Source organism: Pteropus alecto, unplaced genomic scaffold (assembly GCF_000325575.1).
Source record: "Pteropus alecto unplaced genomic scaffold, ASM32557v1 scaffold20, whole genome shotgun sequence".
Taxonomy (NCBI): Eukaryota; Metazoa; Chordata; class Mammalia; order Chiroptera; family Pteropodidae; genus Pteropus; species Pteropus alecto.
This window is the reverse complement of record NW_006436298.1, coordinates 17,380,511-17,405,367: the sequence shown is the minus strand read 5'-3', so window position 1 is coordinate 17,405,367 and position 24,857 is coordinate 17,380,511.

Below are 24,857 nucleotides of genomic sequence, written 5' to 3'. Positions count from 1 at the left end.
ACACTTATTCAGTTTATTATCACAGGAACTATATATATAATTATGTATATAATAAACTTTTCCCTATAGACTTACCCACAGAGAATATCTAACACAATATTTTCCTCTCACATGAATGGAGTTTAACAAACATTTGTCAATTAAGGGACTATGTCTCTATTCTCATTTGACTTCAAATGGAAGTAAATAGATAAAATGTCAAATGATAACATAGAGGAATCCTGGATAGGGCATAGACACTAGAATCTGAAAGAGTTGAAGAGGTGATCATATTTCAGTGGAAAAAGTTATTATCATCTACTACTTGATCTGAAATCTATCTAGGTTATCAGGCCACAAACATGAAAATGTACTTGATTCTTCTTTCTCTCTCACTCCACTTAAAATAACTTACCAAATCTTTCTGACATAACAATCTATAAGTCTCTTAAATCTGGTCCATATCCATATTTTATTCTATATAAGAAAAAATGTAACTTTTAAATTTCTATATGAGCCTGCCCCATCTTCCTGACTCTTTTCTTTCTCTAACCCGATAATTTTCAACTATCATAGCCGCAGAAATAACTTTAAATTGGAACATGTACTTCCATACCTAAAAAAAAATCTCATGACTTTCTCTTACTCTTAGGATAAAATCCAAAATTCAAAACAGAAATTGCAAAGCTTTTCTTCTTTATCACTAGTCCTTTCTCTAGCCTTCTGAGTTATTATTATATTTTATCCTTTCAACATGTTATCTTTGTTTTTGCCTCTGGAGTTTTCATTTGCCCTTATCCTAGAAACATCCTCTTACGCCTTTCTTTCCCCCTGCTAGTTTCTACTCTGCCTTTGGGTTTTTGTGTATTCTTATTTGTGAAAGTAGGTGAGATTCCTGCAGCTAAATGCTTCTGAAATATTTAATTATTTGTTACTATGTTTGTTTTACTAACAGTTGGAACCAGAGTAACCTGGCATCATTTTGTGAAATAGTCAATAACCAATATGTGTTGAATAAATATTTCCATTGTTTATAGATTATCTTATTGCTTAATTATATTGATATTTTCAAACTTACTGCAATGAGGGGATTTGTACAGCAGGCTGTTTTATCCCAGGGCAAGAGGTAATATCTTTTTACCTTTTCAATGCTTTGATTTTCCCTCTTAAGCTAAGATGATGACTTAAATTATCTTGGAAAAAGGGTGCGATTTTAATCTACATTAGCTTCAAATCTTTACATTTCTTATTTATACTATTTTTTAGTGGAACCAAGAGCTATTTACTTTGAAATAAAATGTGTGAAACCCAGTAACCTAAAGGCCAACTGTTATTTTATTAATATAGAAAGTTGGATATTTAGAGCCAGAGTATGCATTTGCCTCTTGAAATTCTTCTGAATTATTATTATTATTATTATTATTATGTATTATTTACTTAAGAACACTTTTATCAATTAACAAAAAAGAGAAATAATGCACCCTTCTTGAAATCATTGCAGCTGAACATAATTTAGAAAATGTTTAAAGGAATTTAAATTATTTTTCTTTTCTCACCAAATTAATAATGTGACTACACAATGGAAGTTAAGAGAGTAGGACTAGGTCATGGTGAGGAATTTTTACCCTTTGAATTTTACATTAACATATTATTGTTGCCAACTGAAAAAGTGTACATGTAATTTCAGTAATTACATAATTATTCCAATCAATAATTACTATTATTTATTTTATACATATATAAAATATATTTGCAAATTATATATGGCAATTAAAAATCTACATAACACTAATAAATGAGTAAAACAAAAATATATTCTATGCTATATGAAATCTGATAGACTAATTCAATTTTTAAAATGAAATAAGAGTACACGTTCTGCCTCTTAAAAGCCTATTTATTTTAATAACATCATATTTTTAACTAAATCAAATGAATGGAAACAAACAAATGGAAATACAATTTATTTTTCACCACAAGAACATAAAAACATTTCTCAACTACTTGTCTGGATATAGACATGTGTTTCCAGAGCTAATAAATCTAACGAAATTACAGAGATAACACCACTTACTCTTTAAGTAAGAGAAATACTCATAATATTTTTTAAACATGACATTATAGGTGCTAACCGATAACTAAAAATAATTATTATAAATCACAAAGATAATGCCAACAGCTCTTTATCAATATTCAAAATAGCTCTTTTAGGAAACTAGTTTTCAGTCTTCTTTGCATTACTATTACGTTTGGCTCTGCCTTTTAATGCTATATCGGATTGTGTGATACTTTATAGCATATATCTTTATTCTCCCCTTAGTGCCTTGTAAGTAATCATTATTTAGGAAATGACTACTTGAATTCATGAACACATTATTGTTCTTCTTCCAGCGAGGTGTATATAGATATAGATATCGATATAGATATACACACTGGCTTAAAATTTGGGAGAATTTATATTCATAATTAAGAAAGCTGCTTGATGGACCCCACGCTAAGCCTGTGCTTTTGTTTTCAGAAGGGTTTGATCTAATGACCACCAGCACATATACACTTATGTGAACTTAAAACAGATGTGGTGTGTGTGTGGGGGCGGGGCGGTGCGGGGGCACTGTAGGTGATTATTTCATCAAAATGATCTTGACTCTGTAGGATATACTGATTCTGTGCATTCTAGAATAAATTCTAGAACAAATGAAACAAGCAAACAAACTCATAGACAAAGATAACCGTGTGGTGGTTACCAGAGTGGAAGTGGAGTCGGTGGAATGAAGAGGATAAAGGGGGTCAAATATATGGTGATCGAAGGTGACTTATCTTTGGGTGGTGAGCATACAATGCAACATACAAATAATGTATTATAGAATTGTACACATAGAATTCATATAATATTGTTAACCAATGTCACCCGAATAAATTTAATTAAAAGAAAAATAATAAATTCTGTCAGGGCTCTTCTCTTCATAGGTATGTATTAGTTAGGACTGTCATAATAAAATACCAGGCTGAGTGATTCAAACAACAGGAATTTATTTTTCCACAGTTCTGGGGGATAGAAATTCAAGATCAAGGTGCCAGTAACCAGTTTCTTTGAAGGTTCTCTTCCTAGCTTGCAGATGGCTGTCTTCTTCCTGTATTCTCATGTGGCCTCTTCTTTGTGCACATGTGGAAGAGCAATCTCTGGTGTCTCTTTCTTTCCTAATAAGTACACAAATTCTGTTGTATTAAGGTCTCACACCTATGGCCTCATTTAAACTTTATTACCTCTTTTTAACCCTGTTTCCAAGTATAGTCACTTTGGCAGTTAAGGCTTCAACATACAATTTTTTCAGAACACAATTCAGTTCATAACAAGGGACTTGACAAATAAAGATCCAAAAGATATTTCTCAGAGTCATTCCAGCTAGAAGAGAATTTTAAAACCTTGTTTTAAAATGTGTCAATAAGCAGTTTAAAAAGAGAAAGAAAAGGAGAGAAAATATTGGTATATATGGATGAAATTTAGTATTTACATCTAATATATATGTGTATATGTGTGTGTGTGCGTGTGTGTGTGTGTATTTTTAGATCTCATTATATGATAAAATAATTTATAGTTTTATATTATTTCTTTAAATGAATTTTTTATTTGTTTGTTTTTTTGTTTTCTCATGGACTCTAGGGAAACACGAGTAAAATTATCTTCAGATTTAGTACATATTGATTTGGAATATTATGCATCAAAGTAGTAATTCTTCTGGTACATTCCACTGAAATCTCTGCAGTTTTTGTGTGAAGTCAAGATGTTCTTCTCTTTGTCCTTAACATATAAATCTACTCTTCAATACTGTAGAGGAATTATTACAGAGTTAACATACGGACATGCAATGAGAAAATATTCTGTTTAGTTCCTTGAATGCTATAGTTTCCTTTTATTTAAAATATATTCATAAAATAAAATTAAATAAGTGATTAGTATTGAGGCATAGTAAATCTCAGTATATTAACTTATTTGTTAAAATGCTAAAATTTATTTTTAAATTAAATACCTAACCTCAAATAAATTTTTTAAAAGAGAGGGTCTAATTTAATAATGGCAAACTGCCTTTGTTGATCTAGCACAGAAAAATACTTCTACCTTCTAAACTTAAGCAAGTCACTTAATGGGCCATTGCTTTCCAATCTCTAAACTGTATGTAATAATATATATCAATGAGATAATGAACACATATTGTTTTGCATAATTCTGGATAAGATTATAGTTTGAGAGTATGTCCTGGTAGATTTTCTTCTATTAAAATTGGTAATCTTTTTTATTGAAATATAGTTGTCTAAAACATACACAATTGCTATCCAACGTGTAACCAGTATATATAATGTGTAAGTGGTAGAATGTCAGGCCAAGGGAAAGGTTTAGGAGAGAAAATAACTGAAATGGTGGTCAAATATCAAATAACTAAGGTTTGAAGAAAAAGACTAATGTTTAAAAAGAAATAATGAAGGATGCATCACCAAACAGGAATCCTGGTTCATTTTAGAATAATGATCTTTGGAGACTTTCAATGAAAACTTGCAAATAAATAACTTTAGGAAATAAATTAATTTCTAGATAATTGTTTTGTGTGTACTCTTTCCTGGCATTTTTCTCCTGAGAACTAACCTATATTCTAGGCTTCTGTACTTAGGCTTTGTGCAGTTTTCTCATACCTCTCCTTCATTTTTATTCAAGCTTTTGCACACTCTCAATATGAATCTTAACATGGTATATTCACCTAGGGTATAAAACTTACTGGTAAATTAAACACAGATTTGATTTAATTTCAGATATTGTTGTCAGTGTTTAGAAAGAGAATGGCATTAGTAAATAATATACTTTTACAAGTTAAATGATTTCAAGTTCTTTGTTTTTAAAAAATGAAGAATAGAGTTGTCAACTGACAAAAAAAAAATTAATTGCCTTTGTCAACAAATCATTGACATTTTTTCCAAATGACTTAAAAATAGTTTAGACAATTGAGTGATAGTGTGTGGTAGTTTGTGATTCCAAAGACAATTGCAATGGTATTTCTCGTACCACATTATTCTTTCCAATGTGAATTGTAACTTTCACATCAAGAAAAGGAGTCAATTTTTCATTCACTTGGTGAAATTCCTGGGTTGGTTCTGTAACCTCTTCTGACTAGTAGACTACAGTGGACATGAGGCTATGTATTGTATAAGGCTGGGCCTTAAGAGATGTGCAAATTTTGCCTTACAGTGTGAGATGCTACCATGATAGAAGCAAAAGCAGTTACATAGAGAAGCTCATATGGAAGAGAAGTGAGACCCCAACTGATAGCTCAGCTCCCAGTCATCACACACTACAAAACACTTAAACAAGAACCATCTTAGCACCTGAGCTGATACCACAAGAAGCAAAACTTTCTGGTTAATAAAAGATAATTTCAAAGTTAAATGCAGATTTATGGATGGGAAATTTGTACACTCTCTCTAAAGTTAAGGCCAATTTTAATTATTTAGTAGAAGGCATTTTCATAAAATCATTACTTTGGATTATGCTTGTACCTTAATAATTCTTAGCTTTTTGAAGTATATATTAGCAATTTGAGTGTCACCATTTTGAATGCAAAAGTTTGTCTGAATAGGGGCAGGTATAGACAGGTGTTACTAGATTCAATTCCCTGGGTTCCAGTTGTATTTTTTACTATGTCATTTGAAATTTATCACCTCTGAGTAACTTTCAGTTTTTATTCCCTGGATTATCTCACTGTCATATTATCCCACTATCACCTCTTCAGTTTTTTATTTTGTCTAATCTGCAAAACACTAAGCAAGAGCTCATTGAGAGAAATTAACATAGAAGTTAACTTTCATATTTGGAGAAATTAACTTTTGACAGATTCAAAACATTGTTACTCAACATTAAATTATTCTTCCTATGAATATGTATATTTGTTTAATTATACATAATACATGAATACTAAACATACTCAATAGTTCTTTCAAAAATTTTTTCTACAACACACTGTTTTATGACATGTATGAGTAGCAAGGCAAAAAATAATGAGTATTTCTTTTAATTAGCTCTTTCAAATTAGAACTAGATGGAGAGATATAGATATACACGCTTTTTTCTCAAATTTAGAGTTTGTCAATTGGTGGAAGAGATAGTAATCATTGGTTTATAACATAGCACATTTAATATAAAACCTTTTAATTTAGTTTGTCTATCTTTGAAAAAATTAAATATTATTGTGGCACTAATATATTTAGCATACAAACTGAATGAAAATCTAAAAATTAATTCAAAGCATGTTAGTGTGATTTAATTTTAAAACATATATTTACTTTCTACTGGTTATAATATTAAGCTAAATATTCTGTTTCCTGAGCTTTTTTCTTACTGAATTTGAAAATGACATTCTTTTTTAGCTGAGAATCTTTTATCTGGCTTACCCAGTTTTTTTTTTTCCTAATTATGAAACTAGCAAAAACAAAGCTATTTGTTTGTTTTAAGCACTGTGATTATCGTTCTCCCACATGTGTTCAGACACAGCCAGAATATACAAAGGCTGATAAATGAGCCATTTATATGACATAGTAATAATCAGATGTATCAGAGGCCACCTATTGGCTACTTTACAGATGTATCAATCAGTAAACTTTTGGTGAATGTCCACAAGGTGACAAATAGCTAAGCTTGTTCCAAGAATTTCAATTTTCTGCATTATTTAAAACTAAAGAATATTGATGAAAGTTGAATCTGAGGCACCAAATGTAACCCTCCTTGCAAATTATACTACATTACTTTATAAGAATATATAAAGATAATGCTAAATTTAACATTGGGCCTTAAGGAATAAATTAAATGTTTAATTTTCAGCATTTGCATTTTTATCTGAAAATGTCACTTTTAAAAAAAAATAGTAGCTTTATTAGATTTGATCTTTGATTCTTTGTGGATGATACTATCCCTAAATAATTTCTCAACACATATCATATTCACTGGCTAATAGTTGCAGGCTAATAGTTCCCATCTGATCTTGGAAGCTAAGCAGGGTCGGGCTTGGTTAGTTCTTGGATGGGAGACCACCTAGGAAGACCAGTGCTATAGGCCTAAAAAATAAAAAAATAAAGGATTGCAAACTGACAAGGTCCTTGCAATCTGTGAGGTCAATCAAGGGTTGCCTCACCTAAAAAAAAAAAAAAAAAAGAATAAATCAGAAATTAAATATTAGAGATAACTTTTATTGCATGAAACTCCATAAGCATTCCATAAATATTTAAGATTCATTTCATTTGACCCTACCATTCCATGTTTCATAAATTGCAACTCATTCTTCCTTCAGAAATTTAATAATAACCAGTCTACTCTATAAAGTGATTTAGTTCTCAACACTCCTTCTTTGCTCTAGGCACATTTGCATGTGTACTGATTCATTAATGCAGGAGACTAGAAAATAGATGATGTTCTCTAGGTCCCCCACATATGGAGACTTAAAAGAATAATAGATTTTAATATAATATTAATTGTCATTTCTCCTTCCAGACTTATGATGTAAATAGAACTGAATATAGATTAAATTTTATAAATTCTGTTATGCTATACTACTAACTGTAAACACACAGCTATTGTAAAATAGTTTATACATATATTTTCTCTGTATTACATAGAATAAATAAAGCCAGTCATAGTGGAGTATCAGAGATACATATGTTAAAGGAGGGTGATAGATTTTTTTAAATAGCATGGAATTTTTCTAAACACAATCTGAATATTTTGAAGTTTTTTGTATGATTATTTCAGTCCTTCTAGCTGCATACAAGAACTGTGTTGAATTAAAAATGACCACAAAATTTTTGGTAATCTTTACTTTGAGAGATAATGTGTACATGTCCTCTCTTTGAATTTGGGCTGGCTCATGATTGCTTTGAGAAATAGAGAATAGTGTGAGTGACATTAAGATAGATATATATCTAGCATTTATGAGGACTACCAGTTTCTGCCTTGGTCTCTTTGAATACCCTGTCAAGAGGCCATGTAGAGAGTCCCTGAGTCTAAGTGGGAAGAATGATCTAGTGAAGTCTAGTCTTCCAGGCACCTCTGCCAAGATGCCAGTTTTCACATATACCAAGATGCTAGGCATGTAAGCGAAGTCATTATATGTTGCCCTAAGCAATATAGTTGCCATTTGAATAACACCTAGTTACACCAAATGAGATGAAATTGAACTGAAGAATCGGTGAGCAGAGTCCTGTCCCAGTTTCTAACTGACAAAAATCATAAGTTTATTAACATGTTTGGTGATTTTAAGACATCTGGTTTGGGGGTGGGTTGTTATTCAACAGTATCTCACAAAAACAAAATATGCAACCAAAAGTGGTGTATCGTCATAACAAAAAGCTAAATGATGTGCTATTTTCTTGGGGTAAAATAGCAGGTAAAAGGTGGAAGATTCTCAAGGAGACTTTTAGTAAATGCTGGAATAGTCTCAGTAGAATATTAGGAAAATACATAAGGGCCTAAAAGATTGTTGGTGAGAGCTTGAATGTCTGTGAGTAAACTGTTATAGGGAACTGTAAGAAAAAAGGGACCCTATATATGCAGTAGTACAGTTTTTGTTTTTTGTTTTTAATCGTTAACTTAATAATGTGGAGCAATAGAAAGAGTATTTACTGAGCTGATAGGTCTAGCTAGGGGATTTCTAAGTAAAGTGCATAATGTGCCAACTGGCTTCTTCTAGTTGCCCATGATAAAAACTTGAAAAGAAGAGCTAGTCTAATGAAAAGTAGCTGTTTTTGAAAATAATTTGGAAATATGTGTGTATGTATGTGAAGACTTAATAGGTTTAAAAATAAAACTCTTACAAGTCCCCAATCTCTCTCAGCAAAACAAACAAACAAACAAACAAACAAATAAATAAATAAAAAGGAAATATATATTCTCCCTAATGGTGATGTGGAGAAAATAAATCAAGAAAAGGGAACTGGGAGAACTGAGAGTATCCATTTTAAATAGAGTGGTCAGTGAAGTGTTCCTCTCAGTTGTGGCATTTGAGCAGAGACATGAAGAAAGGGAGGAAGTGAGCTATGAAAGTATCTGAGATTAAATGGCCCTAGGCAGGGGACATATAAAGTTGACTTGAGGTTGCAGAGTTCTAAGAATGGCACACAGATGAGTATGATTGCAACAAAGGGAGGAAGGTAGGTGTAGGACAAAAAGGAATCAGGGAGTTTTTATGAGTTTGAGCACAGAAATGACATAGTCATGCTTACACTTTAAAAGAAACATTCCGGCTGCTACATAGTGGGGTAGAAAGAACATTCAGGAATCTAGTTTAATAGTTCAGGAAGAATTTATGTTGACTTATACCAAAGTGGTAGTAGTAAAATTTGTGGGAAGTAGTTTAATTGTAGACATATTTTAGAAAGAGGCACATGAAGGGACTGATAGGAGCATTGACAATTTATTCATTATAATGGAAGATGAAGAAGAGTGGAGGGACACAGATGCTAGAAAGTGAGTAGATGAAGTGTGTGTGGGAGCAGGAGGAAGGAGGATTAAGAGGTATGCACATTTTTTCCTTCTTTTTTCCTAGTGAGAAATGAATCAATTAGCTGATAGTGAGAAATATGGAAGATGTTCTGAAGTATGAAAGAGAAAAGGAAAAACATGACATAGTCTCTAACAAAACTGGAAGATTTCATGAGTTAGAGCAGTAATTCTTGCAGTATCTCTGGTGAAGTTCGATTTTTTGCTTGTTTGATCATTTTGTTTTTAACCTCCAATTTTTTATGAGCAACTAAAATACAATAAAAATGAAATATTAGGAAAATGAAGTAAAAGGCATACCCATATAAAAATCCAACTTTATTATTAGCTTGAAAAGACTTATCATTCTGTCAAATTGCTTTAACATTTTATAAAAGCTGACTATTGATTACTGTACTTGACTTTATATAACACTGAGTTATAGAAGTATGGGAGGATTGGTAGGCAGACTAAGGTCCCACTTGACATTATGAATTTTAAATGTAAGTGTACTTTGATATGTTTCATATATTTTATACTATTAGCTACCATAATTTTTGGTGAGTAGTGTGGTCATGTATACTTTAAAAATTATTTACAGTATTTGATATTATAATTCTGTTTCTAAAACTCAAGTAACTGCAGTGAAGATGAACGTATGCAGATTTTTGTTTATTACAGTGTGGACCCTGGCTGATTAATATTTTACATTAAGATTTTGGATAAATAAATGTCATATAATAGTTTCATTATGAATTTTAACACTCATAATTAAAATATGCAAGAACTTAACAGTCATGTTAATAGTATTAAAAAGCAGTTTGAAAAATCTACTTTTGTATAAATAACTTATATATTCAGAAATTTAAAGAACTATACGTTACAAACAGGTAAACACAGTGATTTGAGGCCAGTTGATCTTCTTTCTTGAATATTATATTTAATATTGCAATATTCATGTTTTAACATTGCTTCAACAATATGGTTATATTAATTGATTTTAATGATGAATAGAAATACATATTTCAGTAAAATTCTTTTTTTCCAAAAAACACTTCTAAACTGAACATTGGTATAACAAGATTTTTTTTTTCTTTTAGAAGCTACAGAAAATGCTGGAATGTTTAAAAGTACAGTTATGTGAATAAAATTATTTTCTCAGTGATTTAAAACAATATCAAATGCAATTAGTGAGCATTTTTATTTTTCAGAATAACACGGGTTCTGGTCTCTATATCAATCCCTTTTGCAACACAGGAAATTTTGCCTTGTTATTAACCTTAGGGCACTAGACTTTATCTAGAAAATGGTAAATGCAATCAATAAAAATAAAATCAATTTACTTCAGTATTAGTTTGTTTATATCCTGAATCATTTTTCCCTTTACTTTTTAAGAAGTATAATACAAATATACTAGGACATGGGGGAAATTAGAAATTATAAACATAAAAAAATATAAATATGCCTATAAACAGAAAACATTAAGAATCAAAATAAGTGGTTTTTATAATTAATAATTAAGGAGATAATGAAAACCAATATCCAGAAAGCAGCATTCATTTATTATTAGTTAAAAGAGCTTATTATAGACTATCTTACTTCACCATACTCTAATTCTTCTTTTAAAGATGAAAAAAATCTAATCACAGTGGTTAGGTGAATTTTGTATGGTCATAGCTGGCAAGAAATAGGTCGGACGTCAAAACCAATTTTGTATTAATTTGTTGCTAGACCTATTAATCAGTGTTTAATACTCTAATGAGAAAATTATAATAGTAGATTTGAACACACCTAATTGTAGAAGGTTATTTTTAAATAACTAAAAATCACAACTATAACACATAATGATCTGCATTTATTAAACACTTAAAAATACTGGACACATTCTAAGTGTGATATATACTTTAGTAATTTAATCAGCAGAAGAATGCAATGAGTTAAATGGTACTAATGCTGTCATTTTATACATATTAAAACTGAGTCACTGCTATATTAAGTTATGCAAACCAAAACTAAACTAAACTTAAACATAATTAAATTAATTAATTCAAATAAACCAGACTAAAGCAAAGGCAGTCTTGCTTCAGAGCTCATTTTTCTTCACTGCCTAATATTTGTTCTGCAAGTAAGGATGGTGAATTTCAGTTCTATAAGTCAGACAGATGAGGCACAAATTGAAATGTTACAATATACACTTATATAATTTTACTGATTATTCACTGTTTATTACTTTTATATAATTACTACTGATTTTCCTGCAAAATGATTGTTATTAATTTACTTTTAAAAAAGTGCTTGTTTATGAAACAGCCCTTTAACACCAACAAATAATTGTTATTTGATATAATTTTAACAATTATTGGTATTATATATCTTTACAACATAAAGTCAGTTAGTCAACATATCTTTATCTATATGTATTTGGGTACAGAGGCCCACAGAAGTTAAATTTAATTTTTTCTCATCTCTAACATAAGAAGGCGCAGCAAGTTCAGTAATATATGTTTTCTTCAAGATAAAATATAGCAATGAAGAATCTAAAATTTTATTAAAGAAAAGGTATTGATAATTATTTTTATAAAAGCATTATTTAAATGATAGTTATTGTTATTCAAACAATTTAATAAGTATGTAGACATTTGAATGGTAGCATGGAGAGCTCTTCTCTCCAATGAAAGAACTATAATTGGTTAAAATTATTTTTTTTTTAATTAAGGTCTCCAGAGTTTTCCATAAGTGTATACAGCAAGTGAATATTTATTTATGCAAAAAACAAACAAACAAACAAACAAAAAAACAAACAAACAAAAAAACTACCAAAACACAAAGAGAAAAGCAAGAGTCTGTGTCATTTGAAGTATACCCTACACCCGCTCTCTCATCCCCAGCTCAGCTTGCTAGACGGAAAATTCAGTCCAAGGAGGTGCAACCAAGAACGTAAGATATCCTTTTCCCCCAGCTTAAAGTTGAGAGCCACATTATTACCCTGAGAATTGCAGGATGCTAGCATTTTATACACACATACTCTGCCTCTCCTGCTCCAGTTACAGAGCCTAAATTCCTAGCCCTTGTGACCAAAAGAGTAGGGGGTTCCCTTTTTTCACTGAGTCTCCACTGATAGAGTGGTGGCTCTTCCTCAGATATGGCAGACCAAGGTTTTGTTGACCCAATTATTCTCACTCCAGCTTATAAGGCAGTTAATGAAATTGGATCTTTACCTTATAAAAAAATGCAAAATTTAAGTCAAAATGGAATAAAAACCTAAATATAAGACCCAAAACTATAAAACTCTTAGAAGAAAACTTAGGAGGAAAGCTTTAGGACATTGAATTTGGCAAGGATTTCCTGGATTTAACACCAAAATACAAGCAATAAAAGTGAAAATAGACAAATTGGAATACATCAAAATAAAAAACCTGTGTTTATCAAAGGACATAATCCATAGAGTGAAAATACGTATATGTCTATGAAAATACGTGTATGTCTTGATTTATCTTCCCCTGTTTCTTTAATGCTTTACCCATAATATAAAGAATAAGGAAAAGATGTCCATGCTCATCTCTTCTATTCAGCATTGTACCAGAGATTCTTTTAGTTAGGACAGTTATGCAAGAAAAAAAAAAAATTAAAAATCCAGATGAAATTATTTTTATAGCTAGAAAATTCTAAGAATTCCCTAAAATACTTTTAAAATTACTAAATTAATTAGTTCAACAAGTTTGTAAGATCAATATACAAAATCAATTGTATTTCTAAACACTTGCAATGGAAAACTTGAGAATAAAAATTTAAAAGATAATTCCATTTGTAGCAGAACCAACAAGAATAAAGATAGAAAATGAAATAGTTGGAAATAAATTAACACAAGTGCAAAACATATTCTGAAAACTACAAATATATGAGGAAATATCCAAAATTTATTGACCAGAAAATTTAAAATTGTTCAGATGGCAGTTCTTCCCAAATTGATATCCAGATTTAACACAATTTCTATCAAAATTGCAGCTGACATATTTTGCAGAAATTGAAAATGTGATCCTAAAATTCATATGGAAATTCAAGATTCTCATAATAGCCAAAACAATATTGAAGAACAAGAATAAAGTTTCAATATTCATACTTTCTGATTTCAAAATTTACAACAAAGTCACAGTAATCAAAACAGGGTGGTACTAGTATAAGAGTAGATATATAACTCAATGAAATAGAATTGAGAGTTGAGAAATAAACTTTTGCATTTAGATTATTTGATTTTCAACAAGAGTGCCAAGACAATTCAATAGAGAAAGAATGGTCTTTTTAACAAATGTGGCCAGAACTACTGAATTTTCACATTTAGAGAAAAGAGTTGGGATGCTACCCCATACCACATAAAAACATTTCACTCAAAATGGATCAAAGACTTAAATGTAAGAACTAAACTATAAAATACTTAGAAGAAAACAGGCATACATTTTTCTAACTTTGGATTAGTCAGTGGCTTTTTGGATATGAAATCAAAAGCACATGTAACAACAACAACAACAAAAAATTCCATTGAATTTCATCAAAATTAAAATATCACATGCTTTAAAGACACCATCGAGAAAGTGAAGGCAGATCACAGAATGGATAATTTGCAGAATTCATATATGACAAGGGACTTGTATCTAAAATATAAAAAGAACTCTTACAACTCAATAATAAAATGACAAATAACCAAATTAATAACACATAAAGAATCCAAATAGACATTTCTCCAGAATAATCGGGCAATAGTCAATTAGAACATAAAAAGAGCATTATGCTAAGTGAAATAAATTAGACAGAAAAAGACAAATATCACATGAGCTCACTCATATTTAGAATTTAAGAAAAAACACAGCTGAATCATTTATTAGTCTTAGAAGTCTTATGATTTAATATACATGATATGAACAAACTTTCTTAAATAGAAATATCACTTATATATCACATTCTTGTTTATCTATTTTCAAACTTAGGTTTAGGTGCTTTTCATGTTGAATAATATACATTTAGTTTTCAATTGCCTGGGTATTTTTAAAGTTCAATGATATTACATAATCCATTATAGGAATCATACTCATTGGCATTTTTTCTCACCATGAAGTTCATTGAATATTAAGGACCTATTTGGGAAATAGTTTGTACAAATGATCTATAGTGCACACATTTCAACAGTTAATTAGAAAATATATTGTTCATTACATTGGAAGTATTCATTAAATGACCAGGCTATTTAGTCAATAAATAATTGACATAGCTCTTTTTATTGGGGGGCACAATTCTTGGCAGTGAGAAAGAATACCGTATGTACTGAACAAATCTGAGTGATAACACTGCTCTTAAGGAGCTAGCATTTGATTGTGGGATACAATAATAAATAAGGTAACTAAGTTAAATAGATTGAATGCTATATAGTAAATATTGCAAAAATAAAAAAAATAGAAAATGAGAATTTAAAACATTGCAAAATGGAGTTTAAAATTTTGATAAAGTCAGGAAAAGTCGTCTTTGAAAAGAAGCTTTATGAAAAGACTCACATTTACTTGTCTGTGTATTCAGAGACTCTATGTTTGTAAATATTTTAAGTCAATTACTGTGTATTGTCTGTGTATTCAGAGACTCTGTTTGTAAATATTTTAAGTCAATTACTTTAATTGGTCCTATTAGAAGTGAATAAATCTAAAACAGGTGAAACTGCCTTGATTTATCTTCCCCTGTTTCTTTCCCTTTCTCTTCCTCCCCTTCTATCATATTTCAGAGCAAGCTGCACTAGTTTTATTAAAATATAATTCTATTTATCAACCCACTTTCTCAACTAAGATTGCTAAAAATTCATTGTAACTTTTTTATAATGAAGGCTTCTTATTAAACCACTGGGTGGAAATTTCAACATTAAATTCTTGTTTATATATTTAAGCCTCATCCTCCTACTTCTTCTTCTTCTTATTTTTTTATATTCTACTATAATCTTTGACATTTTCTTACTGTTTTGGAATCTGAAAACAGTTCACCCTCTAAAGCAATTTACAACAGTGTAGATGAGACTTTCCTAATATGACAGCCTTATTGTATATTGTATTGTATTTGTTTATTTACAAAGAGGCATAGTGGTTCATTACCCATGAAATTATAATAAAAATATATTTATGGCATATCACACTGTATGTCATACTGAAGTATTTACTCTTAGAAAACACTATATTTTATTTTTTTTCTCCATAAGAGTTTATGATCTAAAACAATTCTTTAAGCAACAAGAGAGAATTAAGATCAATATTGTATATAAAGAATGCGCATTGTATGAAATGTCAACTTTTCAACACTCACTCAGTGTATAAGAATCTCAGACTGATGTATAAGTAGTGGATGATAGTTTGGTAGGTCCGGAGTCACTATTATATAGATTATGAATTAGTGTTGTGTTTGATGAAACTAAACGCTAATTTCTATGAAAGTAAACGTGGTATGCTAAAAATGCTTCCTTCACAAGTCTTAATCCCTAGATTTTATGAATGCTATGAGATATGTGGGGGAGGGGAGAAGATTTTGCAGGTGTAATTATATTAAGGATCTTGACATTTGGAGATTATCCTGGGTTATCCAGATGGGCCCTAAATGCAATCACAAGTGTCCTAATAAGAAGGAGCCACAGTGGGATTTGAGATATAAGAGAAAGCAAAGTGACTTTAGAGGCAGAGATTGGACTGAATAAAAGTGTCCATAGTCACCTAAAGCTGGAAGAGGCAAGGAATGGTTTTCTCTTAGTTCCCCTGAAGGGAGAGAGAACAACATTCATAACAACATAATATTCATTTTTGACTCTGGCCTCCAGAATCGTAAGAGAGCAAAGGTCTTTTGCTTTAAGCCACCAAGTTTTGGATAATTTAGTACAACAGTCATAGGAAACTAATACAGTAGATATTTACTAAAGCATCAAAGTTGAAATTATAGCAATGATAGAATAACAAAATGACTTTCCCTTTGGATTTTGGTTTTGTACACAAATGATTTTATAAACTACATTTTTATGTTTATGTATTAATGGAGTATTTTGTAAGTAAAAACAACCTACTTTGGCATTCTGCCTTAAATGATATATGTCTGTTAATAATATTATAAAATATTAATTTTTAATTCATGTTTTTTTCTAATGAGGCCCGTGAGAAGAATCCAATTTATGCAGAGATCTATTTTTGTCATATATTAAATTTTAAAACATGCTTTAAATGTGGTTGAATTAATATAGAAAAATGCAAATACAACATCATTTAATAGTAAATATATATTTTGATCTCAGTGCCTTTAAAGAATGGATCAGGATTTTTTTTTTTTCCTTTTTAAGATAATGTATTGCAAAAACACTGCTTCTTTTAATTAACATCATGCTATTTTTAGACCTGGAAATTTCCTTAGAGGGCATTTTTATGTCCTTCATTTTACCAATAGGATAAAATGTGTGGACTCTGTTTTATTGATGTGCTATAAGAAAAAATATATAATAAAGAAATTTATAATAGCACCATATTGTACCTTGAGAGATAGCTTTTTTTAATTAAAATATAGTTAGTATACAATATTATACAATATTATATTACTTTCAGGTGCACAACATAGTGATTTGACATTTATATATTTTATGATATGGTCACCACCCTATCTAGTAACCATCTATCACTGTGCAAAGTTATTGCACCATTATTGACTATGCACCTCTTTACCTTTTTCATTCATCCTTCTACCCCTCTCTCCTGTGGCAACCATCATTTTGTTCTTTGTTTCTGTAAGTCTATTTTTGTTTTATTTTGTTTCCTCGTTTGTATTAATTTTAATTCCACATATATGTGAATCATACTGTATTTGTCTTTCTCTAACTTATTTCACGTGGCATAATGCCCTTTAGGTCCATCTATGTTGTCACAAATGACAGGATTTCATTCTTTTTTATTGTTGAGTACTAATCCATTGAATGTGTATGTGTATATAATGTTTATCATATCTTTTTCCTCTCATAATGTAGTTTTAAAGCAAATAAAAATAATATCAAAATGAATACAGCAATTTCCTAACTTGGTTGTTCAGTGTTTGATCTTTGTGTACCTGATAGGATTTCACAGATTTATCAGAGATTTAATGCTAATGAGTTCACAAATAGGATCAGTTTATTTGGAGATGGTACATAAATGGTGTTAAAAAGTAAATAATACCTGTGAGGGGAGGTAAATTACTTCATTATATGAAAAAATGAAACCAGAGAGAAATCTAGTCCAGGGCTCATGCTGCCTGTGCTGTTCAGCCAATAGACCAACACAAGAAATGGGCTATTTAGAGTACGTGTTTATTAGAGAATTGCAAGTCTCCAAGACATAGGCAAGCTATTGCTCAAAGGCTTGGCTCCCAAGTATCTCAGGAGTACAGATTATATAGAGAAAAATTAGTAGTCATGGAAACTAAGGGAGTTGGGGTGGCCAAGGCCATCTATCTTGTCTTTTCAGCCCTGGTTAGTTTCTCAGGCCACCTGGAGGAGAATCAAGAGGAACAAGGGAATTAGCAAAGAGGAGGTGAGGTAATTAATCATTGTGTCCAGATGTCTGGTCCTGGAATCATCTGCTGTGCCATCCCATCTGATCTTGTGACTTTGTTCCTTGGTTGGTGGGGTTATAGTTCAGCCTCAATGGGGGCTGGGATTGAAACTCATTTAAAGCCAAGATGTTTACCTAGGTTTCAGATGTCAACTGAAACCTATTGTCCTCGTGATTATAGATCTGAGACTCAGTTAATCTCATGGGCTAAGGCTTAATAAATAAAGGAGCAAGGCATACAGAGGATAAAAGTTGAGGAAAAAGCGAGTGAGTCATGATGCCATTATCTAGGCAAAACCAGCTTGAATCAGAGGGGAAAAAAAACTGTACTGAAGAAATGAAGTTTGTGTGTGATTACAAGCTATAGAGTAAGAGGAGGTGAGGCAAGGAACACTGCGAGGCCGGTAACACAGGGGTCCTTGTATCAGGTACTTCTTCAAAAGGTGTGAAATGAAGTGAAAATTAACCTGAGCTTCACTCTATGATGCCTCAACTTTTCAGAAAGAAATAAACACTGACCGAAAAGTTAAACATGCTTCTTTGTTCTATCAACTTCTACTGTTGTCTGAACTAGAGTCCTTAGATCGGTACCAACAAGAAAAGGGAACAACTCTCATTTTGCTTCAGGAACTGGACTTTAAGAAGAGCAAAGTATGCTTTCCCCATATCTTACCTACGCATCAACTTTCTGCAACCAGACTAAGACTTCAAATCACAATAACAATTAAAAAGAAAGTGAGTGTAGGAGAGTGGCTGAAGGGAAGGAATAGAGAAGCTGTTTAGAGGTATCATAATAAAATTTCAGAGATTTATGCCACACAATGAGACACTCCCATGAGGATAGAAAGGAAGAACTCAGGGAACATTTTATAGAATTACTTTTTCATTCTTTTTTCTTTTTCTTTTTTGGTATTTGTTCAGGCTTGCTGAACCCCAGGAGTTGGTACAAATGGGATATCTTTGTTTGTTACAGGGAATAAAATTATAGGTTTGTATATCAACTTGATCTTATACTTTTAATGTAAGAATAATTCATGAAAAGCAGAAATGTGTCATCTAGTAAGTCAGTCTCTGCACCAGTATCAAATCTGAGCATGTTTAGATTTGTGCATGTATTAGTGAAGAGGAAATTACAACAGTGGGCACATAAACAAACAAAAAGAAAGAAATTAAAAAAAAATACCGAAAATCTCAAGTTGGTTGGTTATAACTCTGAAAATAGGTCTCGATATTTTAGTATGACTTTTCAAGAACTAGCACTTTCATATACTATATATTGGCTGCCTATTTCACCTGTTGTATGCCAATTTTGAAGTTTTGCAGGCACATCAAAAGAGGAAGAATCTCTGCACATTTTTTATAATCCAACTATTTAGTTGTGTGAGAGTCACATTCTTTTCTGTATATTTTATTTGAAAAGCTGTATAAAAATGTTTATTACATGTTGTCTCCTATCCACTTACACACATGCAAGAAACTATAAGATAATAAATTAATGACAGTAATGAAAAAATGTGAATGCATTTTAACAAGTAACATGAATCAACAAATTTAACAAAACCTAAGAAAGTAAACAAAACAAAATAAGAAACTTATCTTGTAAAATATTTATGTATATATTTACATGACCAATAACATTAAAACAAATGATAAGGCAAACACCAGGGTACAAAGTTTGCTGTTACCATTCACTTCATATCTCCCCAAAATAAACACAAAACAAAAACAAAAACACAATGCTAGACACACCATCTTTTTGATGTTGAGAGGAAACCTGTGGAGGAAAATCAAGAGAGTCCACAAAAGCCAAATCTAATGTATTACAACCAGAAACAGAAATCGATTTTTAATAAAGGATAAAAGGAAGATAAAATATAATTTCCCATGGGAGTAGGGTGAAAATAAGTAATTGTTATAAGCAAACTCTCCATGATCCATTAGACTGGTGCCCAACATAAAAAAAGCATTCTTTTCAGAATAGTAAGATTTGTTCATGCCTACATAGAGTGAATAGTTTACTAGACATGGAAACCAACTACAGAAGACAGAGGGAAGTCCAATTATACTAGGCACTACCGTGTATGATTTGAGCTCAATTACCCTTTACATTTCCCACTTTTTCACAGCCCATTCCTAATTACAAGCTACTAAAACTGAAGGTATGGTTGGGGGCAATTGACTCTGCTCACTTAATAATGTATATAAATATTGAATCACTATGTTATACACCTGAAAATAATATAATATTGTAAGCCAATTATACTTCATTGAATAAATAGAACAAAAAATTTAAAAGTTAAATTAGAAAGTATTTGGAACTGAACAAAAATAAAATTACAACATATTAAAATTTATGAGATACAGCTAACACAGTACTTAGAAGGAAATATAGCACTATATAATCACATTTGTAAAAAAAGTAAGTTCTCAAATCAGTGATCCCAGATTTCACCTTACGAATCTAGATTTGAGACAAGCCAGAAACATGGCGGAGTGAGAAATGTTTCCAGATCTCTCCCCTTGAAACAATAAAAGCTGAACATCTAAAACTGAACAAAAACCACCCAAACTGTACACCAGCATATCTGAGCATGGGAGCTTCATATAGGAGCTACCACAGGTCAGAACCCTGAGTGTCAGGCTGTAGACTGGAAGAAATAAAGAAGCTGCCTCTCACAGCCAGTGGAGCTCCCTGTAAAAGGAGTGGAAGAAGAAAAGGTGCAGCGAATTCCATGAACAGCCTTGCCTGGAAAAGTTATGAGTTTCACGCAGCCAGCGGCAGGGCCCATTCATCAGGGCAGAAAGCAGAGAAGCAGACAGCAGAGAAACAACAGTTGATTTTTACCATCCACAGTTGCAAAACCAAGGCTGAGTCACACCCCCTATCCCCAACCCAGAGTATCCCTCCTCGCATAACCTCTGAGACCTATCACCGCAGAGCCCCAGGACAATCTGAGCAAATACTACTGAAACTATTGCTAACACTGACAGGGACTGAAACTGGGGGTAGTAAGCATGATTAAATATATACAAGAAAATAGATAGGTATTATTAAGGCTTTATATAACAAGTATCCAAGAGGCTTAAACACCACCTAATGGAAACCAAAAGAAAAGCACGTTCCTTGCAGCAGGCTAAAGAGAAACCTCTATATAATAAATGTTGTTTCTGAAAAAAAAAAAAAAAAAGCAAAAAACATTTCCATTAATGCCCAGGCAGAGAAATAGTCCATTAAACACCATGAACAACCAAGGTGACAAGGCATCCCAGAAAGAAAAAGAAAAATCTCCAGAAAATAAACTTACAGACATAGAAATATGTGACATAAATGACAGAAAATTCAGAATGGTACTTCTGAAAAAACTCAGTGAGTTCTGAAACGAGTCATATCAACAATTTCAGGAATTGAAAAATCAACTAGATGAGCAGAGCAAGGGCATTGAAATCCTCAAACAGAACTGAATAGATCTTCTGGAGATAAAAGACATAGTGCAAGAGATGAAAAATGAAATAACAAGCTTGGGAAATAGAGTCAACCAAATGGAGGAAAGGATCACTGATATCAAGGACAGAAATCTATAAAGAGATCAGAAGGAAGAAGAGAGAAACAGAAGAATGAAAAATAATGAGAGAAATACAAGAACTAGCTAATACCATCAGGAGATGAAACATAAGAATAATGGGCATTATCGAAGGGGAGGAAAAGGAGCAGGGATTAGAAAACATTTTCAGACAAATAATTGACAAGAACTTCTCAAATCTAAGTAATGAGCTGGAGCTTGGAATTCAAGAAGTCAAAAGAACACCCAATTATCTCAACCTAAAAAGGCCTTCATCAAGACACATTGTATTAAAATTATCAAAACTATGATGAAGACAGCCAGAGAGAAGACAGCCAGAGAAAACGATAACTTATCATTGGATTTCTTGGGCAGACCTTACAAGGCAGAAAGGAATGGAACCAAATATTAAAACTATTCAGTGAAAGGAACTACCAGCCTAGAATAATGTATCCAACTAAGCTCTCCTTTAGATATGATGGAGAAATTAAGACCTTTCCAGATATACAGAATTGAGGGAATTCTCCACTATGAGGTCTGCACTACAAAAAATACTAAAAGGGGTCACTCAAAATGACACACACACACAAAATGATATTTCAAGTAAATGGCATTCAGAGAAAAGGAGTAGCAGTACTAATATCAGATGTAACAGACTTCAAAATAAAAAAAGTAAAGAAAGATACTGAGGGACACTTCATAATGAGAAAGAGAATCATGCACCAAGAACACATAACACTTATTAATATCTATGCTCCCAATCAAGGGACCCCAAAATATATAAAGCAGTTACTAAAAGAACTAAAGGGAGAAACAGACCAAAACACTATTGTAGTAGGGGACCTAAATACCCCACTGTTGGATATGAACAGATCATCCAAACATAAAATCAATAAGGAAATAACATCCGTAAATGATGCATTAGACCAACTGGACATCATTGACATTTACAGAGCCTTCCATTCCAAAACAGCTGCTAATTGTTCTCTAGTGTACATGGACATTCTCAATAATCAATCACATACTGGGACACAGAGATAGCCTCAACAAATATAAGAGAGTTGAAATCATACCAGCCATATTCTCTGATCATAATGCTTTGAAACTAGAGATCAACTGCAAAAAAATAAAAAAATAAAAAAAATAAAAAAGGCAGGAAGAATCACAAATACATGGAGATTAAACAACATGCTACTGAAGAATAACTGGGTCAGAGAAGAAAATAAAAGATCAAGAGATACATAGAAACAAATGATAATGATAGCACAACATATCAGACTTTTGGGACACAGCAAAAGCAGTCATAAGAGCAAAGTTCATATCATTACAGGCCTACCTCCAAAAACAAGGATGAGCCCAAATATACAACCTAATGCTTCATCTTAAGAATGTAGAAAAGAACAAATGAAGCCTAAAGTCAGCAGAAGAAAAGAAATAATCAGAGCAGATAAATAAAACTGAAAACAAACAAACAAACAAAAAAAACTATAGAAAAAAATAAATGCAACAAAGAGCTGGTTCTTTGAGAATGGCAATAAAATTGACAACCCCTTGGCTAGACTCACTAAAGAAAAAAGAGAAAGGACACAAATAAACAAAATCAGGGATGAAAGAGGGAAAATGATGACTGGAATCACAGAAATACAAAGGATCATACAAGAAGACTATGAAATTTAATAACCTAGAAGAAATGGACCAGTACTTAGAAAACTGCAACCTTCCTAGACTGAATCAAGAAATGGAAAAACTAAGTAGACCAATTAGCAGTATGGAAATTGAAACAATCATCAAAAACCTACAAAAAGTAAAAGTCCAAGACCAGATGGCTTCACCAGTGAATTCTACCAAACATTCAAAGAAGCTTTAATACCTATTCTCCTCATATTCTTCCAAAAAAAATTGAAGAGGAGGCGATACTTCCCAACCCATTTTATGATGCCAGTATTATTCTGATACCAAAACTTGGTGAAGATGACTCAAAAAAAAAGAAAACTACAGACCAATATCTCTCATGAACACAGATGCAAAAATCCTGAATAAGATAACTAGCAAACTGAATACAGCAACATGTTAAAAAGATACACCACAATCAAGTGAGCTTCATCCCAGGGGCATAGGGATGGTTCAACATATGCAATTTGATTAATTTGATATACCACATAAACAAATTAAAAATAAGAATCATATGATCATATCAATGGATGCAGGAAAAGCCTTCAACAAGATACAACATCCATTTATGATCAAAACACTTAATAAAACCAGTATAGAAGGAAAGTACCTTAACATAATAAAGGCCTTATATGACAAACCCTCAGTCAACATTATACTTAATGGTGAAAAACTAAAAATCTTCATTCTAAGATCACTGTAACCACTGTTATTCAATATAACATTGGAGGTTCTAGTAAGTGCAGTCAGACAAGAGAAAGATATAAAAGGCATCCAAATAGGAAACAAAGAAGGCAAATTGTCACTATTTGTGGATGATGTGATTCTCTATATAGAAAACCCTAAAGACTCCAAAAGAACACTACTAGAAACAATAAGGAAATACAATAAAGTCTCTAGATCCAAAATCAATGTTCAAAAATTCATAGTGTTCCTATACTGTAATAATGAAGTGTCAGAAAGAGAAGTAGAAAAATAATTCCTTTTGCAGTTGCACCAAAAAGAATTAAATACTTAGGAATAAACTTAATGAAACGTGTGAAGGACCTATATAATGAAAATTATAAGACTCTATTAAAAGAAATCGAAGAAGATACAAAGAAATGGAAAGGTATTCCATGTTCTTGGATTTGAAGAATCAACATAGTTAAAATGACCATATTACCTAAAGCATTATACAGATTTAATGCAATCCCTATCAAAATCCCATCGGCATTTTTTAAAGAAATAGAATAAAAAATCATCAGATTTGTATGGAAGCACAAAAGACCCCAAATTGCCAAAGTCATCCTGAGAAAAAAGAATGAGGCTGGAGGCATCACTCTGCCTGACTTCAAATTATACTACAAAGCAACAGTAATCAAAACGGCATGGTATTGGCAGCAAAACCGACACACGGACCAGTGGAACAGAATTCAGATTCCAGAAGTAAACCCATATTCATGTGGGCAAATAATTTTCAACAAAAAAGCCGAAAACATACAGTGGAGAAAGGAAAGCCTTTCAATAAATAGTGCTGGGAAAACTGGAAAGCCACCTGCAAAAGAATGT